This window comes from Pinus tabuliformis, chromosome 1_2 (assembly GCF_031772625.1).
Source record: "Pinus tabuliformis cultivar Carrire ecotype Pingquan chromosome 1_2, CPIR1, whole genome shotgun sequence".
NCBI classification, from domain to species: domain Eukaryota; kingdom Viridiplantae; phylum Streptophyta; class Pinopsida; order Pinales; family Pinaceae; genus Pinus; species Pinus tabuliformis.
In genome coordinates this window covers 843,242,029-843,253,442 of record NC_142298.1, presented here as the reverse complement: position 1 = coordinate 843,253,442, position 11,414 = coordinate 843,242,029, and the positions used below count along the sequence as shown (strand labels likewise).

The 11,414-nt window shown below is 37.8% G+C and overlaps 1 pseudogene; it reads left to right on the top strand.

Moving 5' to 3' along the window:
• The first annotated feature begins 9,971 nt into the window (after positions 1 to 9,971).
• On the top strand, positions 9,972 to 10,895 carry LOC149208579 (rhomboid-like protein 20 pseudogene; annotated as a pseudogene).
• Positions 10,896 to 11,414: the final 519 nt, after the last annotated feature.

Here is an 11,414-nt window from a genome sequence, read left to right as displayed (position 1 = left end):
CTTTCTCAAAAGAAATACATTGGAGATTTGTTAAATAGATTTGGCATGACAGAGTGCAATCCTCTTTCTACTCCAATGGAACAAAACTTAAAGCTCACATCTGTTGAAGGAAATGAATTTGAGGATGCAACAAGGTATAGAAAGCTTGTAGGAAGTCTCATCTACCTCACTACTACCACACCAGACATTTCATTTATTGTTGGAATCCTCTCCAGGTTCATGCAAAAGCCTTGTGAGGGACATTGGTCTGCTGCAAAAAGAGTTCTAAGGTACTTGAAGGGAACTCAAGACCTTGGAATCAAGTATACATAGGTGGACAACTTTAGCTTGATTTGATACTCTGATTCAGACTTCGATGGAGACAAAGAAACTGGGGTATCTACTTCAGGATATGCTATGAGTCTTGGATCAGGAGCTGTCTCTTGGAGATCACGCAAACAATCAGTTCCAGCATATTCCACAACAGAAGCAAAATATGTGGCAGCAGCTGAAGCAACGAAAGAAATTGTGTGGCTCAAGAAAATTCTTGAAGATTTGCAGGTAAAACAAGTACAATCAACTCCACTCATGATTGACAACACCTCTGCAATAAAGTTGGCCAAGAACCCAAAGTTCCATGATCGTACAAAGCACATCAATACTAAATATCATCTGATCCGACATCATGTTGAGGCCAAAACAATCCATCTCCGTCATTGTTCCACAAATGAGCAAATTGCAGACATCTTCACCAAAGCGCTTGGAAGAGATAACCTTGAAAGATTCAGAACGATGCTTGGACTCACCAACATCCCTTTAGATTAAGGGGGAGAATGTTGACACCTAATCCTCTGCGATTGGGTGAATGTGAACAGTCATCAAGAAGATGAACTGATCAATCACATTCATGTATATAACAATATCTACCTAATGAAATAAACGAATCAGTTTTACTGTCGTTGGAGAGTTACTGCCTGGCCTGACATATCCTTTTGCTCTTTGTGCACGAGATCCTGCAATGAATTCATGAGGGAACAAATAAGTGGGAAAAGGGAAATTTCAGAATGGGAAGGAATTCTATTACAAGGATTCCAGGAATAGTACCAAAAGAGGGGATAAACAGAGGTGGGATAGGGAAAAAAAATTCAAGGGTAAAGTGGGGCTTTTACGAAACGGATAGGGTAAATTCAGAAGAATATGGGAAGGTTAATCATTCTGGGATTGAAGAAGAAAACTGAGGGAATATTACGAAAGTGGAATATGAAGAAAGGCAGAAAAATTTCTGGAAGGTCTACCTACACTGGTGCAAGAAAAAAATAACTACAGTGAAAATTAAGCATTACTTGAATAAAAATATCCATGCTAATTACCCCAATTGTATAAAGGTTGGTTCTACTAAACTTGCTTTTACTTGGTGGTCGCTAGCATATCTAAAGATCAAGCAACATTTTCTTTTTATTAGAAATTTTTGATCTTCCTGCCAGCAAGATGGTTTTCGAGTTAATCCTTCTGCAATCATGTCAGCGAATTCATTTTCATAATTACAGGAAAATATTTTTTTCTTTACTTTTTAATTTAATTTTATTATTATTATTATTATTTTAAGAAGAAGAAGAATTCATGCTTTCAAAAGGTTGGTATTACCATTCACCACTACTGTCCCGAATTGCTGTGGGACTTGCTGTGTGAAATCTTTCCTGGCAAGTGGCTGAAAGCACTTCTTTAATCTATTTCCATTTACTAAGAATACTGAATTTTGTCCATCAATAGTTTTAACTTCTACTGCTCCATTCTCGAATACTCAGATCACTTCATAAGGTCCCATCCAACATGTATGGAATTTCCCTTTACAAATTTTAAATCTAGAACCATAAAGGAGCAACCAATCACCTGGTTGGAATTGCTTTTTTTGAATAGACTTGTCATGCCACCTTTTGTGTTGCTGCTGAATTAGTATGTTTTGCTGAACAACGTCCCTACGAAATTCATCTAACTCATTTAATTGGAGAAGACACTATTGTTGTGCCTTAGATAGATCTAGTCCTAACTGAACTGCAATTCTGAAAGTTTTGATCTGGAATTTAATCGGTAAGAGAACCTGTTTGCCATATACCAGCTCATTTGGTGTATGCCTCGTGTTATTTCTCCAAGTGGTTCTGTATGCCCACAAGGCTTCTAGTAATCTTTCAGCCCAGTATTTCTGATGCATATTTACTATCTTTGTAAGAATGGACTCGATCACTTTGTTTGTGGATTCCACCTAGCCATTTGCTTGTGGGTGATATGATGTGGATTTCCTGTGTTGGATCTTGTATTGCTCCATCACACCCTGTACCAGATTAGAAATAAACTGATCTGAAAATGGAATGTACTTGTTTAAGGGTGCAAGGTATCCATTTCCAATAATTTCAATTGTGAGTTAGACACTCCAAATGACCTCTAAAAATGTGTAAACTTGTTATTTCTTATACAGAGATAGACTGTAGGGCATTCACCGGACATGTCACCTCTAAAAAGAGGATGAGTTCCAGAGACTGCCTGGCCCTCTACAGGCTTTGCCTAAAGAAATAACAAAGTAAACACTTAGAAGTCTTTGACATACACATACTTAAAGTTTAAGGTCTGCGGAATAAGACAAGTAACTTTCGGCAGCTGAACAGTTGATTATGTGTGTATGCAAGTTATATTTATTTGCTGTTTAAAACTTTATATCAGTTTTGTTTAGCATCTCATCTTCAGCAAATAAAGACATCAAAATGATAAAGCAGTTCACCCCCTCCTGGGCTACATCTGTTGGATCAAGCCTCTCCAACTAGGCTTGTCCTCTTGTATTAAAATTGCTACAAAGGCTAATACAAGAATATGGGTGTCTCAAAGGATAGATCTAACTGTAAATACAGAATCAGAAGATAGGAATTAGCTAAACATGCTCTTTCCCAAACACTAAACAATGAATTTTGTACCTTATACAGTACTTTCCCCAATTGGCCCTAGTGGCCCTTTAAACTTGCATGGAGAATTTCGAGGTGAAGATGACCTCAATTAGTTCTGAAACCTCTGCCATTAGACTCACGAGGTCAAAAATAGCAGACATAGGCTTTTGAATCACCAAAAACGGATGAACAGAGCCCCCAAACAGCTCAATCCCTGAAATGGCCCTCGTGGCCCTGAAAGCTTCCCTAAAGCTAAACAGTGAGAAGAATGCCTCAGAAGGAAAAATGAGCTGTAGAAATGGATTCAGAATGCTGAAAACCTTCAGGAATAACCTTCGTTCCACATTCACTGGCTGCACAATTCCCAATGCATCTCCCAAACTGGTTTGGCCCTAGTGGCTCCTAGAACTTCCACGAAGCAAAAACACCTACAAATGACCTCAGATGGCTGTGAAACCTATGCCAATGGCTTCCGAAGGTCCAAAATACCCAAAATCAAAAAAGAATTCGTCCAAAACAGACTTTCCTAGCCAATGTTATGGCCATTTACTCCCAACTTCCAGCTGCCCCTACAAAAACTCCCGCTAACTTTAGTTAACTCCAGTTAGGCCCGCCAAATATGGTGGGTCCGCCAATTTTGGCGCTCCTGCCAGATTTTCTGTCAAAAATGCAGTTACATTAAATGTTTGTGGGCTGCCTCGGATTTCGTGCTGGCTGTTTGCGGGCTGGCGGTTGGGTTTGGCCCACGGTTCCTCGGTCACGGTCATATGAGGTGGGGGCTGGCCCCCTTTTGTTTCCACCCAAATGAAGTTTAAACTTCATTAATACTATTCTCTGCCCATATGACAAGTCTCATGCATGTGGCGCATTGGTAATGCGTTGCACTTGTGTGGAGTAGGTTGTGGGTTCAAACCTCTCCGCCACCATAGAAATTTTAATATGCGCCCAACAAACATTTGCTGACGTCATCATGGGCCACGTGGTGCCCTCCGGGCCTACCACATGGCAGCCTGTGATTGGCTGGCCAAAAGGAATATTCCCCAGAATATTCCAAGGAATATTTCGTGGAATATTCTTTAAAATTTTTTTTTTTAAATTCAAAAACTAAGGGTTATTGGGCAATTTTGTTTTTGGCATAACTTTCTCATACGGTGACCGTTTTTTGAACCATTTGCGGCACCGGAATCAGGAAAACAAGCTATATCCGGTCATTTAGGCTCCAATCAGTTCTAGGCACTTTCATTTTTGACCATTTTACGACACTTGGTACTGAGCTCCTGATCACACCTCCCAAATGAGAAGGCTTTTGGTCCCCAAAAGCTCACTAAATCTCTGAACTGAACTGTACAGCACTTGAGGAACAGAAATATCCTCTTTCGTTCAGCCAAAAGAGCATACTGATTCCAAAATGTCCTGCCTTGCCAACTGTCGTCATGGCGAATGTTGCTGCATAAACCAAGTACTCGTTGAATCCCGGCCAAGCTTGTTTGCCAGAAAAACTGAAAGTTTGCAGAAGCCAGCAATGAAGCTTGCTGATATATGAGCTAAAATATTCTCCTGAACATGTGGGCTTGCTAGCTGTCATGATGCACATCCATGGCACCTCCGCTCCAAAAGAAGAGCTGCCTCCCAAATGAGAAGGCTTTTACAAAGATGAAACACCTCATCATTTCTCCTCTTTACAATCTTGGAGATCAAATTAACTTTTTCCAAGTCAATATTACATTACATGCATGGTTAACAACAAAGTAATCAACCCTTCAATTTAATCACACAGACATGTTTTAAAAAAACAAGGAAGTCATCATGATCCCTGTGCTCATGCATATCATTCTCATGCATGCAGTTTATCCTTCAATTTTCCCTTAAGTACAATCATAAGTACAAGATCCTCAATCACATGTACATGTACTTTCAAAGCTGAACTGAATATAACTTTCGCTGCAATAGAGTGAGTCTCATACTCAACTTTTCCATCCTGCAACTTGCATTCCCTTAACAAAGAAATGCATTCAATCAAAAGACATGCAACTTTAATTGGATAAGAATTCTAACCATTTCTTACCAATCCATTTCAAAGGCGCTTCCTTTAACTGCACATCGATATCAACATGCGTATCATCCTGACACATATCAATGATGGAAACTTCCTTCCCATTCTTGCCATACTCTTTCTCCTATTTCTTCAATTTTCGTGGAAGCATTGTTGGATTCAGAGCCCAACACCTTTCAACAGTATGTCCTTGCTTATGGCAATAAGTGCAACACATATTCATCTTCTTGACAGCATGATTTGCATTGTTCAATGGAACTTTGGCTTCTTGCCTCCTTTCCTTCAAAAGTTTCCTGTATGTTGCCATTCTTTTCCAACATCTAGAAACACTATGGTTAAACAAACCACAAAAAGAGCATGCAATTCCTTTCTAATGCTTGTGTGGATATTTTCCATGCTTTACATGATCAAAGGAAATATGATTGAAATTAGATTTATGCCTTTGTCTTTCACCTTCATTACATTCATGAGGAGGTGAATCAAACGACGAAGAAGCTCCTTTTGGAACACCATGAATCCCTTCAATGGTTTTAGAGCTTTCACAATTCTCTTGTTCAAGTGCATGCTTATGCACACCTTCTTCTTGCAAGGTATGTTTCAAACTATTGCATTCCTCAAGGATACAACCTTTACAACCTTGAGATAGAGAACCTGAAATGAAACTCCTTCTAGGAACTATTTCAATTGCCTTCATGGCTGCTTTGGAACTTTCTCCATAAGATTGTCCATAGCCCAGACCCAAATTCTTAGGCCTTACCTCAACCATTATTGGCTCAACTATACCCTATGCATGTTTGCCCAATCCTTTTCCTTCATATCCCATTTTGGACATCAACCTGGACCCTATGCCTCTGGTATGTTTCTCAAAAGAACCAACATAAACATTCTTATGCGAATTTGAAGACAAACTAGAATTGTTTACCTCTTCTTCAAGCTGATACTTGGCTAAGGCTTCTTTGGCAACAAGAAGTTGTGTCTCCAACTCATGCATCCTTTCCAGCTTCATGTTTGCAATATGAAGTTGGCCTTCCATTTCCTGCAATTGGTTAGAAAGCAACTGATTCTCTTCCCTCATGGAATTCAACTGCTCTTGAAGTCTAGAGCTCTTTCTTTCATCCTCATACATTTCTCTCACCATATTCATCATGATGAAAAATTCTTGCTTCAAGCCTTCTGTTGGGACTCAGAAATGTCATATTTTCATCCACCTTTTTCTTCACTATTCCTTACATTTCATCATCCCATTAACCTGTTATCATATCACTTTCATACATACATTAGGGTTTCACCTTCCTATTTTCCATTTTATTCATTTTTGTATTATAAGTGAATTTATGATTAATTATTAGAAAATGTACATATTTTTATATATATATCTCAAGAATATGTGAGTTTTGTGATGTAGGAAATATGTGAAGAATTAATATCTCCTCCACCATATCAAGGAGATAATTATGCAAGCCTTTTTCTACGGAGAAAATCATGGAGGCATATTGAGAAAATCATGGAGGCATATCTTATCCTAAGGAGAAGATCATGGAGGCATATCGAGAAAATCATGGAAGCATATCTTATCCTAAGGAGAAAATCATGAAGACATATCTTATCCAAGATATGAGAGATTTGTGGGATCATGTTTGAGAGATTTGTGCGATGATATCTTGTAATAATGGGAAACTAGTTGAGAGTGCTTGAGAGAATATTTGATATGTAATTATGGAAAGGTTATCTTCCTCATGTATATAAGAGAGTGCTCTCTCTTCATTGTGATGATGAATAATGAATAATAGAGAATGGAGATTAACTTTAATTCTTTCATGATTTGTAATTTAGTTCTTGTAATATAATTTGACATAGTTTTATTTTTGTGAGCTCACATATGTTGTTTGCCATTCACTTCTTCACATGTTGTATTTATTTTCCTTTATGCAATTTCCTGCTTTCCTAGTTAGTGTTTCAATGCTTTAATTTGATTTCAGTAATTTAGATTAGATTATATTAGATTAGTTCCACTTCAGTCCTGCATATATAGTGCATGTGTCTCGTAAGTCTACGGACCTCGGATTGATAAATTAAATGGTTGGGTAAGTACTACAACGGAATTAAACGAACATAGTTTCACCCAACATTTTGGCGCCGTTGCCGGGGAGGCACGATGGATTGAAGTTTAGTTTGATTTCTTTTATGCAAGTGTGTTTAGACATGTTCCTAACTCCGAGGTGTTAAATGCGGTAAGACGTGGGGAACAGCCTACGCATCGCATTCGAGATACCGTAATGGGCTCGACCTCTTATGGATCAGGGCATGTAGGGTGTGTTTACATTTATGCAAGTGTGAATTTCAATTTCTGCAGGTGTGTTTGATTTTCGCAACTGTGAAGAATGTGTGATGAATTCATGGTTCATGGTTATAATTGAAGCATTCAATTACTCAATTAATGAGCAATCCTTGTAAGAGGGTTTAATTGAGTATTGAATTCAAGATTATTTCTGTGGTCCTTTTGTTTTTAGTGTGCTGATTTTTATTTGTTTTTTTTTCTTTCAACATGATTTTATAATGAGTATCAGCTTGGAACTACTCACTCAGATCCTTGCAGAAGTTGGAATCTCCTCTTCCCTGGAAAAGGAGATCTGGACAAAAATTGAAAGTTCAACTACTCCCCAAGAAATAAATGAAGATTCAACATCTGAAGAATCCTGCGTATCTGATGGCGAACAACCATTCGAACAGGAGATCGAGGAAGAAGAGCAGCAGATCGGAGAAGAAGAACAGGAATTACAGCATAATCTGAGTGAGAGTAACTGTGCTTATCAAAGCTTCATCGAACAATGGTTCCAGGTAAGTACTAGATTAGATTCATCTTTTAATTTTTTAGTTAATTTGCAGTTACAACAACTAGACTCATCCACTCTCGAATATTGTCATTTTTCATTTGACAAATTGCTACTGAATCTATTGTTGTTACTGCTGCGTGAATGGCTTCATTGGAAGTTTAACTACACGTAACTAATTTGTAAATTCTAATTAGTATAGAGTAGGTAGGCTTTTAGATTTAATTTTCAGTTCTGCTTTTACCTAGAATAAGTATGCTCTCCTCCTGCGTCTTTGTACGATCTCGAGGATCAGAAAATAGGTTTCAGTTTTGCTTAGAATAAGTATGCTCTCCTCCTGCGTCTTTGTACGATCTTGAGGATCAGAAAATAGGGATGATTTAGGCGACCAATTTCAGGAATAAATAAATGTTTTGCAATATGCTTCATCAAAAATATCTTTCAATATGCAAATTTTTGTGTCCATTTGTTAAAAAGAAAATTTAAAACTAACCATTTTTGTTTTTAAAGATAGGATTAATTTCATTTTCTAGACTGTTAATAATAAAAAATAAAATAAAAAATAAAATAATAAAAAAATTTAAAAAATAAAATAATAATAAAACAGTCAACCAGCGCACTCATGTATGGTTTCACACGGGTTATAGCTTGATAGTTGGAAGCTCTAAATCAGCGACGAACATTCTTGTTATCGAGGATTTGAATCTCAAATGTAAAATATTCTGTTGGGGAGGAAACATATTGGACTGTGGAATCCAGGGAGGATCCATCTGGGATTTTATCCTCTTTCGAGGACTCGACTCTAGACATCCATTTGTAAAGCCCGCATGCCATTAAATCAATATTAGCAATCATGATTTCAAACACATCAATGGACCGTGGGATTTTCAAGATAACCTACTGCCAAACTTCATTCAATAAAACCCAATGCATAATTCAATGACACAGATGGGAAAGAAAACACAGAGAGAGGGGATGATTGTTTTTTTCAAAGCAGAAGAACCCAATTACCCGACTTTAAAATCTAACAGAGAGAAACCAAATGAAGCCAGCGTCTCCATATTGTTAAAACATAAAAAATAAAAAAACAGTAAAATAATGGAATTTTCAGGATGGGTAGTAGCCGAGGATCTGGTTGGGCTCTTCTCGTAATTCTCAAAAGGGGTGCAGAACCAAAGAACTAGCCCTGTCTTCAACCAATTGCGGTACAACAGTGATACTATGTGGGATTGCTGCTGATTTGCTTGGATCCAATATTCACACACCCACCCTGATGCTTGCCAACTTTGTTGCCATACCCATAGAACTGAGTTTGGTGGTGCCTTTCTTGCGTCTTGGTGAAGTCATTACTGGCGGGGATCATTTTTCTTTGACTTCAGATGCACTGATGCTTGGCTCGCTGGTTGCAGCGCCCTTCATCTTGGTTGTACTGTATTTTGTTTTTATTCCCTGCTTTAAGTTCTTGGTTCTTAAATTCAGTTCTCATCCACCAAGTCCAAAGAATACACATCATCCTCACCCAGAACCCAAGCCCAAGATGCCAGGGATCCAATCGCTGGGTTTTCCAGTTAAATGCATGAATCTTATGGCAATGAAAACCTTCTGATTCTGATTAGTCAAGTCACAGGCTTGGCAAAGCCAATTGAATTTTGTTGGATTTGACAGGCCATCCATACGCAATCCCTGCAAACGTCAGTTTTCAAAAGCGGTTTGTGATCAAACCAGGACAAATTTAGAAAAAATAAGACATGGGTTTTTTCCCTAATAGAATGAATTATAAAACCCAGAAATTGTTTGCTTGAATTCCTAACGGTTTGAGAGGGAATCGCGATTCTTCGAGACCCTATTTTGGTAACTGCGTGAATAAAAACGGTTTTGTACATCTGTCTTTTGAAGGCTCTGTCAGGTGGATAGGCTGATTGCCATTTGCTTTATGCATTGTTGCATGTCAAGTATCATATCTTTGCAGCTGTGAAAATCCCCCTCAAGTCCTGCATGATCATCGAGCTCCGACTCCGGCGTTTTGAGAGCCACTTTACCACACTGCTTGGTTTTTGGTGTATTTGCAATGTACGTTCGATGCCCCAATTTCCTGAGGATGATGCACAACTATGCTTATTACTTCTGCCTATTATCAATAAAATGATTCATGTGATGTTGACGTTTCGAGACTGAATGCATAGCCTTTTGTTGACGGATATAATTGCATCCTCCATTGGCAAGGTTAGCGTTGGCGCTGTCCCTTTTTACCACGGCTCCTTTATATGGTCATGTTCAATGCTTCAGCGCAATCCCAATGCCTCCTTACACTCTCTATTACTCTCATTTAAAAGCTGAATTTACTCGTCAAGTTGATAGTAGAGATGATGGTTAATTTTAGTCATGTTTGCGGTGATTCAAACCAGCGTGCCATTTTGACATTTCAGTATTTACATTCCTTATACCAGCGTTTAAAGAACCTTTCATCATAGTATCATGCCACTGATTTTGCATGGATGCCAAAAACAATCGCTGCTATAATGTCCAGACCAAAAGTTCTCAGAGGTTTTCACTTAATTGCTCCCAATCAAATTTCCATTACGAGTGCTTAGTGAGTGATAGTGCTTGATATTTTCCTCATTTATACATTTTTATTTCGATATACCGGTTTCAACATGGTTTCGTATTTTTGGGATCCAATTCTCTGACAAATCATTTGTCTACCTTGCTGGTCCTCAGCCACTTATTTCATCATGGAAAATATCAGGTCTTTGTGAAATCATCGCTGGATTGTCTTATCGACTGCATGTCTTTGGGCTTCGCAGAATTGAGTTCCCTGAGCAATTAGCTTCTACTGTTTCTCGCCTTTCCTTGTCGACTTTGTTAATGGGGCTATCTAACACCTCTTCAAGAGAGAATGTTACAAGGGAGGCTGTTACTTCATATGACACGGAATTTGAGGATGAGTTTGCTGCTGCAACTCCACTTCTTCATGTAACTATAGATCCATCTAAAGAAGCTGTTTCCACATTGGTTATAATGAGCTTTGATAGAAATCTCGCAATTGAAGCACTAGCCCAGACAAATAATGATATTAGCGCAGCAACAAATTCTCATTAATGCTAAAGCGGCATGGTGCTTGGTATCAATGGAGCGGTTGTTCCATATTTCTTGGTTTCATTTTTATCATCATTGATTTGTACACCTTTGGGGTTTTGACAATGATATCTCGTTTTCTTCCATTCATTGTTTATTCTGTTCCAAATTTATGAAATTGTTTTCTGTAACAAAAAATAAAAAAAAAATAAAAAAAATATTATAATAAAAAAAAAAAAAAAACACAAAACATAAAATAAAAAGAAAAAAGAAAAAATAAATAATAATTACCCTCATTCATTCATACACTCACTACTTGTTCCTTAACAAATACCATGCTTTTTCAAATGTTTTAAATGAATTTTTCTGCAAGCCACTAAAAACATTTTGAAAAAGTATTGCACCATCAATAAGTACATTGCATGGGGACATGCAATAGTTCTAGTGGAGGAGGGAATCAAAGTATGTTGGATTTATTTTTGTGAAATTTATGGGCAAAAGTTAGGATGTATATACTAACACATGAAATGAGAATGGTGTTAT